At 36.0% G+C, this 17,221-nt stretch overlaps 1 long non-coding RNA gene across 3 annotated transcripts; it reads right to left on the bottom strand.

The window, feature by feature from the left end:
• Positions 1 to 5,671: 5,671 nt before the first annotated feature.
• LOC140145044 (uncharacterized) lies at positions 5,672 to 17,199 on the bottom strand. Of its 3 annotated transcripts, none has more exons than XR_011857975.1 (6): positions 16,976 to 17,199; positions 14,801 to 14,866; positions 12,303 to 12,544; positions 11,290 to 11,442; positions 10,538 to 10,605; positions 5,672 to 9,008 (listed from the first exon to the last, which is right to left on the bottom strand). It is a non-coding gene; the product is annotated as an uncharacterized lncRNA (long non-coding RNA). The 3 variants fall into 3 exon arrangements; XR_011857974.1 differs by having other exon boundaries at positions 12,307 to 12,544; positions 16,976 to 17,197; XR_011857976.1 differs by lacking the exon at positions 14,801 to 14,866 and having other exon boundaries at positions 12,307 to 12,544; positions 16,976 to 17,195.
• Positions 17,200 to 17,221: the final 22 nt, after the last annotated feature.

Here is a 17,221-nt window from a genome sequence, read left to right as displayed (position 1 = left end):
GACTTATCCTTCACTTTTAAGCAATTTATAAACAATTTTAATTTTTTACACTTGCACGGATCACTGAATGGGTCTTTAATAAAGACCAACACACATAATTTCCCAGGCGCACTGGGCAGATATTTTTGGTTTCAAGCATAATTTTCGGGTCAACTTTAAACCATGTATTTTTCTCAAAATGTCACTTTGGACATAGGCATGTTTGTTTTTAAGCCTTTGTTACAATGCACTGCACTTTTGTGTGTAGTGTGCAATTTGAAAGTTGCCATTGTCATATGATGAATCCACAGAATAGCCTATTTGTTTCAGATTGATTATGTGTTCTGTGATGAATTGCAAAGGGTGTTGATTTTTGAGGTTGGATGCTCAAAATGTTGTAGTATACATGTAACCATGTTTTGAAGCACACTGTGCACGTAGCCATGCATATTATCATTTGAATAGTTAAGAAAATTGCTGAACTAGATTATTGAGGCAAATCATATAAATTTATGAAATACAGTAAGCCAAAAAATTAAAGGTACCAGTTATGTTCACCCTTGTATATCCTAAACAAAGACAGATATGCCATAATTGGAACCAGCAGCCAATAGCTGCGTCTTTCAGTTTCAATTTAAGACCTCGTTTGTTGAAATTGTTCAAGAAATAAAGATATGGACGATACCAAAACCCAAGGAAGATGCCAATTTAAAAGTTGCAGTTTGCTCCATTATGCCTTATTGATCGCCACACAATGCGTTCACGAACAAGAGAACCATTGATTAACACGTTAAAACTAGCCATGCTTTCGTTGATTAGAACACAAAAGTGCAACTTTCGATTTTGTTTCTTTATTAGGTTTTAGACCACCGTTTCTTGAATTCTCAACCAATTTCAACAAATGAGGTCTTAAATCAGAGCTAATGAGTACAGGTATTAGCTGCTTGTTTTAATTTTGCCACATTTTTCTTTATTTAGGATATACAGGGTTAACACAACTGGTACCTTTTGAAGTAGTAATTACATGATGTGAGTTTTAAAATTCGACTTATTAGTTACAAAAATCTATTTGGTATAGAGAAACCAAATAACACCATACCAAAAATGTTGCTGCAGGCTATGAATACCACACTATATAGTATAGAGCACTATGGGGTGATATTTGAGTTAGTATTTTGTCTTGCTACATAGTGGAACCAATAATTGTTGGCATACTTACCTCAAATAATTGTAAAACTAGAATTGGTTCCATTATTTACGCCCCTATGCTTCCCTACGAGGAGTCGAAGGTCATAATGGGGGCCAAAATGTAAAATTTGTTCTATCATATTATAATATATCTCATATTGTTCCTCTCATTGCTAGAAATATAAAAGTCAATTGCCATTTTACACTATGGTGCTTAGATTAAGAGTTAATTAGGTCAGGTGTCAAATATCTCATGCAGAGAGACCAAATTTTCAAATTGCAGATTCAATCGCGGTTTGTCTCAAATTACCCTTGACAAACTAAACAGGAAAATATATGAAAGTTTTGACATTTGACCAATACGACCTGAACTATGCACTGTAGAAAAATATGACAATTGACTTTTTTTATTCCTTGCAATGAGAGGAACAATTTGAGATACATAACAACTTGATGTGGCTATTTTTAAGGTTTGGCCCCACTGTGACCTGTGGGAACTACAGGGGGGCACAGAAAAAAAGGGAACCAATCAAATTTTTATCCTTTCAGGTTCCACTATAAATGAAGCTAAAGAAAATCCCAAACTCATAGCACCCTGTACTAATATCACTGTAATTTACTGTCATTACCACTGATTAAAAACGAAAACAAAAACTATATTAAATCTTATTCAGATGCTCAGGCCTATTTTTCCTTTTATAAACATGCATATTTTGGACCACCCAGTATCTTTTGATGGTTGAAATAGAGTGAATGGTGCCAGTTTCCTTGAAAGCCCTTTACCATGGCATAACTTATGTGCAAAACTGTACATATGTTTGTTTGTTTGTTGAAAATGACCAGGGTGTATCAAAAGAGTGAAAAAATTGTAATTTTCTTATGCTACACCCTGTATAATTTGCACACCTCCTGAATATTGTGGTCTGCTTCTGCATATCTTGTACACCGTTAATAAAAGCTTTTTAAAAATGTATACTTTGATGGACTTAAAATGTACTCATTAAAAGCTGTGTTGAAGTAAATCAAAATTAGTAATGTTGTTCTCATTTCACATTATGTTGCACAGAAATGCCAATGCATGATGTGCGACCATGTGTTATTATCAGTTGCCTCAACTGTGTACTTCTCTGTAAGTAATAAAGACCATGTTCATTCAAATGAATCAGATTTGTCTATTTTTCCATTTGTCAGATAGTGTCTTTTTTGAAGTAGCATGTTTGGGTGTAACAGTAAACACACTTATCCAGATTAGTGTTCAGTGAACAACTGCAAAAAAATGTTTTTATTTATCAGTTTCAATTCATGATTATCTCAATTACCTAAACTGTACAACAATGAACTGAAGAAATGAACAAATAACAAATGATACTAGATGTCTGCTTTCTTAATTTCCATTCATGCTTTTATCTCAATGCTTAGACCAATTACAACTTGAAAATTTCAATCTAAGATGGAAAACAGAAATTTAAAAATTAAACCACTCTTCTTTAAGTCTTACCAGTTATTTGTAAGTTCAAAAGCTATTCCCATACCTTTGTACAGGAGTCAATCGTTGTTAATCTGTGATGAATTCACACTTGTGCAGTAGACTTGTGCAGCAAGATTACGCGCGAGCGCGTAAATTCATTCTGTGGCGCATACACACAAGTTAAGTTTCATATTTTTTGGAGGTAGTGGCTAAACATTGCCACTTTATTCTGTAGTTTTATTGAGGTCATGAGCTCGCCACCAAAAAAAAAGGTGGCGATGCGTTACATTTTGCCAAAGTCGACTCAAAACAAATGATGATATCTCTGTCAAGCAAGAAGGTATTGTCATGCTTGTGGTCTCATTTTATTGCTAAATAAAATGCACTTTCAACCCTGTAAAAAGAAATACTTTTTTAATACTGACACTGCTTCATAGAATTCAGAATGGGCAGGGTGGCGGTCCCCGCGGTGGTGGGGGATGTGGTACACACAAACTCTATGGGATTGGTATTTTTAGTGCGTAACCTGCTTCTGTAAAGGCTGTAAATTGGATTTGGACTCTATTTAGCATCTAAAACACTCATGGCCTTACAGCTAAACAATGCTACTAATTGTTTTTAATAATTGATGATTGGTTTAGTCTAGAAAATACAAACTTTTCCATACAAAACTACCTGTTGTCATATTAAACACTGTAGTAAGTAATGCAGATGTCTTCAAAATCTAAAAGTTACTGTAAAATGTTAAATACTTATCCTATCATAGTCAAAGTATAGATTTTCTGAAGGAAATTTGATTTGAGGAATCTAAATATGGACATATTTTTTCTGTATGGGTTAGGGGGAAAATGTTTAGGTTCAAAATATGTTGAATTGTAAAAAATCTAACATACTTTGGGACACCCTATATTCCTAGATTACCAAACAAGCGGTGATTTTGGTTTCTTCCAAAGTCAGTTGGCTCTCCATATCCTCTAACCAAATGAATGTTGTTTACTTCCAGTTTATTACTGTAAGTTGGTAATAAGCAATGCATTGAGTGACCCATTTTTATCAAAATCTTTTTTATTCCACCCTGTATAACTTGCAGGTCACCCTGTATAATGAGTTGAAATGTATATATTTGAATTGCTTATGCCTTCAGCTTTCCAAAAATGTATACTTTTGCTAGTTTAGAGTTGATGATTGTCGAGATAATCTAATTAAAAACCTGGTTGGTGTAAAAATTCATATTGTCATGTAACGCTAAGGGTGGCGAGTTCAGGACACACGGCCTTGATGAAATCACCAATCTTTTTGTAACTGAGGCTGAGTGGCAATGCTTTAAACTGACATTCCTCATGAAATAATTCTTAGTTCTAACTGTCACCCATATATGGTCTTAAGCTTGTTTTCATTGTTGAAAGGGATTCAATCATGTTTCACCGTTGTTCATCACGTTTAACAACTCGCGGACGCATCATTGTAAAATGGCGATGAACAACGGTGAAATATGGTGAATCTTTAAGTTAATACATAAAACAATTTGTTACTGCCATGTATCATGGATATGATACCGTTTTTGTGTTAATTTCATATTTCAGTTAAAAATAACCTCCTTGCTACATTGTTATATGTACCATATTTTGTCGACAGAGTGCTACACTATCGTAAGTGACATTTTTGACCAAACTGAGATTTTGACGATTTATGGAAGGCCATATAAAAACACACATTTTAAACCAGGTTTTAAGTTTCAAAATTGCTTAATTATTTTTAATTAATAAAATAAAATATCGTAAGTGCAATGCAATGTTAATTAATGCATGCAAGACTATTGTATGTGCCACTTACGATAGTCTTGCACGCTAATGCTGTTTTTCATTTGCTGCAAGATCGTATGTGCCACATACACTACTTTATTGGGCCTAAACAAAATCACGGAATGCTACACCATTGTAAGTGCAAAACAGTCTCTAACACATCACTGGCTGTGACGCTGACGGCTGTATACGTTGTCATCATGCTGGCTAAGTTAATAGCTCCCATGACTGGTAATAGAGACGATAAATCCGGTGTTTTTATTTTAGATTCAGTAATAAATCTTGAGAGACAACATTAAGGCAAAATGTGTCTTGCTATTATAAATATTATGTGCCAAAATAAATTAACACTTGTTAAAGGAAGGGGTATGAAGCGTTTGGACAGTATTTATTGTGGGACATTAGAGCCCATCAGACATATCGAATTGCATTCTGAATACGAAGAATGTCCTGATGATATCAAATAATTTTGATTTTTTGAAATTCGCAATGTAATACACATTTTATGGCAAATCATTAAAAATTGATATTTTTGATATTTAAGAGTACTTGAAGTAAACTTTATAAATCTGATGATTTATACTTAAAGTGTATGTAGGTGGGATAAAAAGCTGACGATCAATTGAAAATTTTGACCTTTCAGTATTGAAGATATGGATCTTTTTGGAAAAAAAATCCATATCTTCAATATAAAAGGTCAAAATTTTCAATTGATCGTCGGCTTTTCCTCCCAGCTACATACACTTTAAGAATATATCATTAGATTTATAAAATTTATTTCGAGGACTGTTATATATCAAAAATTTGAAAAATATCAAATTTTAATAATTTGTCATAAAGTTTGTATTATATCGTGAATTTCAAAAAATGAAATTACTTGATATCAGAAAGACACGCTTCGTATTCAGAATGCAATTCGATACGTCCGAGGTGCTCTCATGTCCCACAAAAAATACTGTCGAAACGCCATAAACGCTCATTCTAGATCCCTTAAGAAACATAAACTCACAAAATATTGGACATTTGAGCTGATATTACGCATATATCCTAATTTAGCAATGAATGCTACACTTATTTCTATTTGAGTGCAACACTAGCGTATGTGGCACTTACGATATCTAAATCAGTAAATAATTCATTGATTTATTAACTTTTAGGGGTACTACACCTGTAGTAAATTTAGACTATTTTTGCATTTTTCTCAAAAAATAATAACACACTGGTAACAAAAAGTTATGTATATTATTGGGGCAAGGTATCCAACTACTACACTGAAATTTCAGTGACTCAAGACAAGCGGTTCAGTATATCGTATACGGTATGATAGGAAATGAGGTACATCCTAGCGGAACCTTATTTCTTATCATAAATAACGGACCGCTTGTCTTGGGTCACTAAAATTCCAGTGTAGTAATTGGATTCCTTGCCCCTATAATAAACATAACTTTTGTTACCAGTGTGTTATTAGTTTTTGAGAAAAATGCAAAAAATAGTCACAAATTTATTGAGGGATGTAGTACCCCCATTTATATAGTTTATATTAGGGCCAAGTAAAATAAAAACATGTTTCACATCTGGGTTTTTGGAGCAAAAAAAAGGAGGAAGAGAGGGCTTTTTATTTTTTATCGCAAAATCGGTGTAAATACCCATAATTAGAGCTGTTTTAGCACACACAATAATGCCTGGAAAAAGGAGGAGTCCTCTTAATTGGTTGTTCTGAGAGATAGGCCCCTCTAATTATAACAAAACCTTCCAAAAGTGTTTCTTGAATATCAGCAAGGCTATAGAGAGCATCTCTACTTCCTAGACATTTTTTTAGTAAAGTTATGACTGAATTACAAAAAAAATAAAAATATAATTGAAGAAACCTCAAAATAGGTTAAATACCACTAATTATGTATTACACAGGTTTCAATGGGAAAATGGCTAATTTCGGGTGGAATTTTCTCATATTCAGAACTCTCACAGTTAAATGCCACTAATATCAGATGAAACTATATGATTTAGATGCCAAATGATCAAAAACTCAACACAGGTTGACCTGAGACTTTTCTTGTTTTAACGCACTGAACCATCAACACCTTAAAATGGCGGGCAGTGCACCCTCGAAGCTGAAAGTTACAAGGTAGGGCGAATATTTACTAAAGACTGAAGCCATGCGTATGAATTTTGGTACTATTACAACAAAAATGTCATATAATGAGAGAAAATATACCATTTTGAAGCATCAAACCCAAAAAAGTACTTTTTCGGCTATGTAACTTGATCAATTTCAGCGATTTTAAAGCAGTCTTTTCAGATGCCATGCAAACAAATAGTTACTCGTCATATTTCCATGTATTGCCCAGGCCTATTAGTGGTATGTAACCAAAAAAGGAAGTGGGAGGGGACATGAAACATGTTTATTTTTTTTTATTTGGCCTAATACAATCAAATTGCTTTACATTCCCATGTCATTTTATGGCTACTTGGAAACAAACGGCTATGCAAAACACAAATATGCTCCTCCTGTAAAACTGTCCACACTGCACTTACAATAGTGAAGCACTCTGCCGATGATTTGTTCTTATAACCGCTCATCATGCCCCATGTGCTCAAAAGAAAGTTTTTAACTTGCAAATCCTGGTACTATTACATTGTACACCAGCTTCCAGAGAATAATGGCTCTGTTGCCCTTGGTGGGCATACACATTCAACGCTTTTTCTATTGGAGTAAAAAGCCGGCTTTTATCCGGTATGTGGATTAAAAATTACCAGTAGAAAATGCTGCCCTCCGGTATTTGGCCGCAAATGCCAGCTAAATTTTCTTCGCTTTTTCGCCGGCATTTATCCTTCTAAAACTAGGATTTTTTCCGGAGAGGAGAGCTGGCTTTTGTCAATGGAAAACCAGAGCCTAGGTATTCCGGTTCGCCACAGGAAGTGATCATGCATTGCGCGATGACCTACAACCGGCAAATATCCAAATGACATCAGTGGCATCGGGTATTTTAGCGCAGTAGAAAATCACAGTGAGCAGGAATATTCCTATCTTGCCGGAATTATTCTTTATTATACCGTATGTTCAATAGAAAAACGCTGATTGTATGGTTCTGATTGGTTGATCAATCATCCCACAATCGTAACAACACACCAGTAATCTGATCAGCAAATTACGTAACCGTGGACCTCTACATACTGACATTTCAGCACATGTCTAAGGTGTCAGCACGGTGGGTTCCGCTCTTGCTGACTCCTCCCCAGGGCATGAAATCTTGCCACATCCACCCTATTTCCCTGATCTTTCTCCAAGTGATATTTTCTTGTTCTCACAGATGAAAACTCCACTGCGGGGTAGGCAATTTGATGACACTGATGAAGTCAGTAGTTTTTAAATCAGTGTTTGGATTTTACCAGCAAAAACCTGTTTTTGCCGGCAAAATGGCAAATACTGGCAAATTACCTGTTTTTGCCTGGTTTAAAACGACAAAAATGGCAAAAACTCACATATATGGTTAGTTAAATATTAAAAAGTAACACAGAAAAGCTCATAAACTGTAGAACACAACTTTCAATGAATCTTTCAACAAAAAGTTTGTCTTATGAAGTCCTACAAATGAAAAAGTTTTGAATTTAAAATGCTGCATTTCATTTAAATGCATATTGAGCAATGAAAACTCATGTCTTATAATTTCTTAAAAATTATGTTACTTATAATTACAAAATCTGACCTTGTTACACTCAGGAAAGTATATTTGTATTTTGTCACTTAATAAATAATTTGTTTTATGATGATAAAGGTGAACTATTTATCACTTTTTTAGTTTCTGCCATCTGCCGGCAAAAAATGTTTTTGCCAAGCGGTTAAAACCATGGTTTTTTCCACATGTGGCAAAAACCTGTGAACCCTGTTTTAAATTCAATCTGAGGACTTCTACAATGGTGATATGCAAAGTGTCAAGAAAAATTGGAAAAATAATTTGAATGTGGATGGAGACTATGTACAGAAGGCTTTAGAACCCCGAGATCTTCACAATCTGAGGATCTAATGGACAGCACAGCGGTCCGTGTACAGCACATACTACTACAGACCATGTATCAACAGTCAAAGTCCCGTGCATTGTATGCTGTGAATTCTTGCAAATTCATGAGGGACGATTGTTCGATTGTGCTGTGTCTAACAATCATGCCGGGGCTATTATCTTTTTCGTCCATGGTGGACAGTCAATGAATAGTGGGATAAATGTGTGACTTTGCAAAATGACCATGTTGTTAAGAAGTCTTAAGGATCACATATCAAAATGAAGTATTAGGTTCCTCACTTCTGGGTGATTTCAAAAACTCTTTGATACCCCCTCATATGTAGCGGGAATAAATTCCATATCCACGGCCAACAGTTGTGGTCGGACCTTGATAGAGATGTCAAATGCCTCCTCATGCTATTTTGATATGCATAGTTTCTGGACATGCCAAGGAATGTCAGTTTCTTTCATTAAATATCAACCTTTTGAAATTGTTGAGGTGCTGCCACAAGCAGAACATTCGAAGGTGTGCTGGGGATGCTTGTATCTACACTTGGATCTACATAAGATGATCTATAATGAAAAGATTGCAAAAACATATTAATCAACTGTTACAAATTAACATTTAAAACTTTCAACATTTGAGTTTGATGTATGCTGCAATTCTTGTCAAATATCACTTCCATACACAAACACTCAAAGTAAACACAACAACAAAACATTAAAGGTGAGTGGGATGGCAACCTTGGCAGGATCCATACATTTTCCACTTTGAGTCATTTGCCTGAATTGAGCATTCAGGATTGCAAAAGGATGATTATTTTAATTACAGAACCGATGTGTGACATGCATATTTTACACAAATTTCAAATTAAAGCTATATAATTTGACCTCCAAATGGCATAATGACATCTGGTTGTTTTTACACAGATTTTCCCATGGAGCACTCAATGTTTAAATTTGCATTATGTGCGGTCCTTAACACCACCTATTTTGTATCTGCTGCAAAAGGAAAAAATAATATTGTTTATTTTTGTGTATATATTGACCTCATTCAACCCAAAGATGTACCTTGACCTCTTTCACGTCACCACAAGTCCTTCCCCCAATGACCATTGCTACCAAGTCACTAGTAGTAATTCTTTTGGAATGGCATCTACTTTACCAACCTTTAATTGAATTAGCAGATACATGGTTCCCCCCTTTTGGGATTGAAAATAGAAGACACTATTTAAATAACCATTTGTACTATAGTACATTTAAGGTTGCATTTGAGGTGCATGTGTTGGGTTCATAATGGTATTTAGAATATTAAATAAAAGTTCAAAGTATAGTATAGCACCTATGGGCATCTGCAGAAGTATAGTGATGTTAGCCTTTCATGCATGCTTCACACCTAACTCGTTTATTTAAACACTCCACGCAAGAAGAACTTTCGAAAGGCTAGCATCGGGCGATGGCGGTAGATGCCGGTAAATGCAAGTATGAATACAACATCATTCAAGTGTATCCATTATAATCTTTAGGTCCGAGTATTGTGAAAGTTTGTGAATGATGTTCTCTACGTCAGTGGAGAATTTCGGTTTATGCAAGTGCATCCGCAGTAGGCATATTGTGGTGCAATACCATTAAAACTCGGACAATAATCCAGAATCAATAGTCTTTTGATAACGACGGTTATGTAAACATTCTCTAAACACTAGATAAAAAGACAGATTTGTACTGCAGACCTTTGGTTCAGGCCACACACACAGAATATTCTGTTACTCCCCGATACGAAACAAACAGGTAGGCCTATAATAGTAATCAAAATCAAGAATAATATCAAATAAATCCTACTACTCGTACAGTACATTCGATGCAAGCTTCTATTATGATTATAGGCCTCACGATGCTAGTTAGTTGCGCTTAACAGAAAACTTTTCGTGCTTGCCCGATCCTTGCTGAATGAAGGTCATATTGATTTATGGTCTCCAGAGATGACTCCTCTCCAGACCAATGGTACATTCAAATTGATCTGTTGGATGTCCTAAGGTCCCGTAAACATATTATAAAGTTGCATAATTATTGAACAAAAAAATTGATACATGGCTATACCTTACCTTCATATCTGCAAGGATGTGGCTATGGCAGCAGTGACTGTGTTTATCCATATCTGTCCGTCTGGTGCCTATAGTTGTAAAATAAATATAAACATTTAATATTTATTCCTCTCATATAACATATGGCAAAATAGTGTTGCTCTTTTAACTTTCATTTTGGAGATTGGGTTGGTACAACATAAAGTTCAGTATTGAAAATTCAGGGTCCACCCTGCAATACAAAAATGCCACTGGTGGTTACATTATTCATACTGTGGAGTGAATTAATGAAAATGAAACTATGCAAATAAGCTAATTATATTCATAGATATGCAAAAAAAAACATGACACAAAACTATACAGCGCATCATACCACCATATGTAATCACCATACCGAGAAGTTAGAATTTGATCCCTTATTACGTTAAAGCTGCAGAGTGGATTAATGAAAATTTAAGCAAAATATGCAAATAAACTCATTAATTTTCATAAATATGCAAATAACATGATACAAAACTATATTCTATCACCATACCAAGTTAAGATTGGCTATTGCATTTGAGCTGGACAGTGGATTAATGGAAGTTTAAAAAGTAAGCACAGGTGCACTTTCATCTAAATAGGCTTGAAATTGGAAGCTTTTCTATCTTAATTTCAATTATGGTCAATGTCTTCATTGTCTGAAGTTGTTGTATGAAAATAACAGCAAATTTGACGTTGTGTTACCATATATACTACAGAAAAAAGATACATTCCATGAAGAAATTGCATACCTTGAAATTAATGTCATTAGAGTCACTGTAACTTCAATATCTTCTATTCAGGTGATGATTGTATAATTGTTCTGGAACTATGCTGAATTGGTATCATTAGAGATTGCAGAACTTGAAATAATGCTATAATATAAAATCTCACAGAGGTCATCTCTGTGGAAAAAGAACAATAAAGTTGAATTTTTAGTGCATCAGTTAATCAGCAAATTGAAATAAGAATGAATTTCCTGAAACCAGGAAATTTCCTGAGTGGAATCGCTGCTTGTATAACCTTAGCTTAATTGGTAATACTTGATCATATACATGTAATAGTAAAATGGAAACAACACACTTTTGTCTGAGACTCCCGACACAGTCTATTAAGATTCCTTATCAGCAACATACCCAATTTTTTTGACCAGTGGAACTACAATTTTCTTTTATTGGTCGAGAAAATTATTGAATGAGAAATAGTAGAGTCCAATATTTTAAAACTCATAGCGAGACCAATACATATTGGGCGTAAAGCATCAGCTTTTATCATTATTATGTTTTGGATCCAATATTTTCACACACTTGGATTCATCAAAACATAATAATGGTTGCATTAGGATTTAAATTGTTCATATGAGACCAATTTTTACCCCAAAGTCTTAAATAATGGATTCACATTTACTACTGAAAATGTTCTTGTTTCTTTACATCATGGATGCCTAAATGGGCTGATACATCATCGGGTTACTCCAATCATGAATACATTGTTGTTAGTGTATAATTGTGCTCTCATGAGAAAATACACTATTTTTGCTATGTAGGGTTACTGCAGAAAATAAAATAAAAACATTGGATGACTCAAAATAAATTGCGCAACTTCCTTTCAGAAAATGAATACTTTTTCTACCATAGGTGGTATACTTCATATGAATTTGTCAAGGTAAAATCATGTCGCAAAAGCAAAACTTGCGATGTACAAATTGTAAGGTGAATAGGCAGCGACCTTAAAATGCACCGCCTATAAATATATTTTTACTTACGTACATTTTCCAAACTTGTTGTTTTCATATTGGCTCTCGATGCATACTTCTGAAGCCTAATGGCTTTCTTATTCCATCAATGTCAGAAGCAGGCAAGCAGGCAGTGTCACTATCTGCAGTGGACATCCAGTAAGATTTGCTCCTATGCCAACCAAACTACTTCGGTGTCATTGGCTTCTCAAAGAAGTTGCAACCTTCAAGCAGTAGGAGTCTGCATGGAAGTTCATTGTAGTTGCTGGATGCTTCATTAGATATTCAAATGGAAAATAAAAAAAAACGTAAATTAACAAAATGTGGCACTGTATTTATGAATATTGTGATATTCTCAATCATTCAGGTATTTAAATATAGTTATCTTTTCAACTGGCCTCTAATGTTTTTGTTGACAAAAACTGAACATTTTCAGGGATAAAATGGGGACAGAAAGTGTCCTTAAAATTGACAAATGGGAATAAAATTTGGTTTTGCCCCTCATACTCCAATTCTGGCAATAATGCTACTGGCAGTTTATTGCTGGAAATGTCGGTTGTTACAACGTATTTGTCTGCTTATCTACATAGTTATTTTCAAAACTTGTTCCAGTGTACTTTTGTGGGTAATTTTTGGCACAAATTTACGAGGCACCTTTTATGCCAAGTTTTAAAATAATAATATATGCATATTGTAGCTGCCTTATGAATAACAATGTAATAAATGTACTTATCTTCATCATCATCATCAGTCGGCTGCAGAGCAGGCGACGACAAGCTTTCTCCAACTGTTGCGAGAAAGCTTGTAGTCGCCTGCTCTGCAGCCGACTGATGATGATGATGAAGATAAGTACATTTATTACATTGTTATTCATAAGGCAGCTACAGCCTTACCATTGCTTAATATTTATCAGTCCATATGAAACAAGTTTGGTAAATTAGGTAGTGTCATTCAGTTTACGCTTTCTCATATCAATTATTAGGTGTCCATTTTCTATCTTGCTCCATCACTTGCAAGACATTTTGATATAAATGTTCCTCAAGGGCTCTATCTTGTCAGCAGCCAGGAAATCTGCACAGAGTTTCACGCCATGTTCTGCTGCATCATTTACCACATTGACGGCTCTTTGGCTCTTTTCGAACTTTGGCTCTTCGGGAATTTGCTTTCCAAAGCCTGCGCTAGGATTGTCCAAACTGCTGTATAGTATCAAAATCTCTCTATGCAGAATCACATTGAACAGCTTCAGCAAGGCACTGTGACAACAAAGCACCACTAGCTACCCAATATATGTGAATTTGTTGTATTTGTAAATTTGCAACAATAATCTACAGTTCCTGGTGGATGACATGCAGTGTTGCTTCTGACGTGCCATGGAACGATCTCCAGAATATACAAGCGTCTCCGATATCAATTCCGGTGTTGCAACAAGTGCACGCAAAGCCCTGAACAGACATCTGTAGTATCTCACCAAAGAGATGGCACCGCTTGCTCTCTTCAGTGGAAAAGTACCAGTACAAGAGAGACAGGCTTTAGCGAGAAGGCTACTTGTTCAAAGTTGAACCTGATGCAGCAGTACTAAAGCCATGTGTTCCCTGACCCTGAGAATATCACCCAGTCAAGAGTCCTAGCTGGTTTTGCAGTCAAGGACTTGTGGTTCACTATGAACATCCTGCAGATCAATGACAAATTCCTAGCAGACAATGTTGGCACTTGGCTGGAGTCCTCAGTTTATCTGCAATCTCTTTATAGCAATGTTAGAGCCGTCAATGTGGTAAATGATGCAGCAGAACATGGGGTGAAACTCAGTGCAGATTTCCTGGCTGCTGCCCAGATACATGTAGGGCACTTGAGGAACATTTATATCAAAATGTCTTTCAAGTGGTGGAGCAAGATAGAAAATGGACAACTACTCTGAGAAAGCGTAAACTGAATGACACTACCTAATTTACCAAACTTGTATCATATGGACTGATAAATATTAAGTAATGGTAAGGGGTGGTGCAATAATTATGTGACCCCCGGGGTGGTGAATTATAGGGGGCAAAGATTTTTGGCAGGTCGAAAGGGGGGGTCAAGCGATTTTGGCAGGTCGAAAGGGGGAGCAAGCAATTTTGGTACAGATATTTTTAGGAACACGTTCAAATATGCAAAATTTCCTGCTCCCGGCGCTCGCATTATATGATAAGATAATTTGAGGTTTTAAATTGGGTCCCCAAAATCTTGCATGTGTAAGGGGGGGCAAATATTTTTGGCATGCCAAAAGGGGGGGGCAAATGTTTTTGGGCACGCCGAAGGGGGGCAAAGATTTTTGGCACGGCCAAATGTGGGGGGGGGGGCAAGCAATTTTTGGCAGACCATTTTGAGAATTCACCACCTCGGGGGTACACATAATTATTGCACCACCCCTAAGGTAAGTACATTTATTACATTGTTATTCATATATAAGGCAGCCACAGTGTTGTGCAGTATAACATAATGAAAATTAAATAGCTGCCTGATTTATTTGTCATTAAGTTAAAAGCACCTACCATGCACAAACTTTAAGCTTGTAGTGCGGTCGGTGCGCGATGGACCCATTTTCCATGCAGAAACGGCTGTAAATAGAGAAACATGCACATGGCAGCTATTATTATGACTTCAAATATGTCTGAAAATAGCTGCCTTTTTGATTAGTTCAAATGGATTTGCATTTTATTGCCTTAGATTTGAAGTACTGTACTATAAAAACTTTCACTAAAGGCAGCTATTAATGTGTGTGTATAACTGTATACATAAGGCCAATGAAAGTCAATTCCGAGTTTATCGTCCCTTTTTTTTCCCAGGTTGGTGAGGTGACTTTTTCATTTTCATTCATTATTTCATCAGATTTCATTATTGACCTAAAGTGCGTGTTGATTTAAAGCCACACTCATACATGTTATTTATAAACATGTTTTTATATGGGTAGGGACTAGAAAAGTTAGGAAAGAGCCCGGTTTTGGTTCCAAGTTATAAATTTATATGTTTTACAAACAACAATATATGTTTCCAATTGCTAAAACTGGTAAAAACACTGATACTTTGAAAATAATGAATTATTTTGTCATTTTTGAAAATTTGACGCGGGTGTTTTTGGTGTCCAAAAAGTGACGCGGGCGGGGGACGATAAACTCGGAATCGACTTTCACGCGCCTAATACAATAGCTGCCGGCCGGACTTTTACTGGTTGCCTCTGTCCGAACTTTAAGCTCACAGTGGACCCCCTTTCCGACCTCCGATTGAATTTAAATTGGGAGGAGATGACACTAGGAGCAAAAAATATGGTTGAAATGTGTACATGTCATAAGTTACTTGTGCAGTTGTAAATGATCATTCAGTCTACAAAAAAGTACAATGTAGCATGAGTAATCCATGAGTATAAACTCAGCGTCACGCAACATTTTTGACTAATTTACATCTAGGAACAAAAGGCCATGTTCATATGTACATGTGTCTAGATGCTGAAAAGGCTTTGACGAGTAACCAAGTAGAAGTGGAAGTACCGTTACTCAGCCATTTTTATGGTATTGGTAGTGGGTAGAGCATGGGAGTAGGGCCTGGATGCCTGTATGATGTATCAACTATGTACCACTGTATTTGCTTGAGAACTCTAGCTTCGAATTTGCACACGATAGTCACACATTCACCACCCCGGGGGTGAGCAAGCAATTTTTGGCACAGATATTCGTTGCTAGAGTAGGCCTACTTTACTATGGTTTTTCGGTCGGACAGCGGTGCAATTTGTAACACCAGAGGTTATTTATTCTGTTAATGTTGAAATTTGAATGAAAGTTATTTCGATGAGTCACGATATCTTTTGAGCAAGATTTGCGTATTTTGGACTGTCTAAAATTTTGCTGAAGTGTAATTTTAGCAACATTTTTGATGCAATCACCTGTCGTGATCGGCTGTGTTTACTTCTGACCGTCACCTTCCATTGCTTTACACGGTGTCATGCTTCAGCGGATCCGACTAGATTTTGAATGCAAAGGTCTCTAGCCTAGAATGTGAAGATATCGGTGAGCAAATTCTTGGCTAGAGTTCTCGAGCAACACGGTATTTATCATGTATGTCATGTAGGCCTACTGATGATGACGTGAATCATGTGATGTGTGAATTTCAGTTGAATTAACCTAGCATTTACGATTTAGGCTCATATTTGGCCATTTCAACCTAAAGAAGGGCCAATTTTTACACGCTTTGCGTGCATTTATTCAACTTTTGCACCATCACATTTCACCAGTTTAGCTTTAGCAGAGCTTCAATATTAATTTATACCATGCATTTATGCACATGGTACGCATCATCATCAGTCAGTGATCATCATCATGCACATTTAGTGATTTACCGTACACCGTACTTCATTATCATAAATTTCTGTTTTACAACCCATGGGTCATCATGGTCGTGTTACAATAAGTATCATCAGGGATCAATTTTGAAAGTAACATAACGTGTTTAATATATTTGTGCTTGATAATGGGACACTCGATTGAAACAAAGTCAAGGATCGAATACCTTTCAAGCCTTAAAAAAACATGAAAAAGGTTCAAAAATGCAAAATTACCGTCAAACTTTCGCCAAATTCTGCACCCTTGCATGCTTGACAGTGGAGAGAGTGCACAATCAATGCGCTACAAATACATGAATACAATAATTTGTCTCTCTCTCTCTGTTCAACTTACCCTCTTCTCTGATGCCATTTCTTCTTTAGAATGTCGTATTCACTTGTAAGCGTTAGAATAAAGACCATTTAGACACGGAAAACACTGGGAAAACGACGGCGAAACCATGGATACATTTGAGGCCATTTTGAAATGAGTTTCGCGTCTAATACTGATCGATAGTTCCTGGTGCACCGTTGCAGCAGCGATTGCAGCAGCACTCAGAAGCGACTGATACTGCCATACACCAGTGTACTCAATATATAC

The sequence above is a fragment of the Amphiura filiformis genome, unplaced genomic scaffold, assembly GCF_039555335.1.
Source record: "Amphiura filiformis unplaced genomic scaffold, Afil_fr2py scaffold_121, whole genome shotgun sequence".
NCBI lineage: Eukaryota > Metazoa > Echinodermata > Ophiuroidea > Amphilepidida > Amphiuridae > Amphiura > Amphiura filiformis.
Note: the sequence above shows the minus strand (reverse complement) of the source record. Positions and strands in the feature narration are given on the sequence as shown.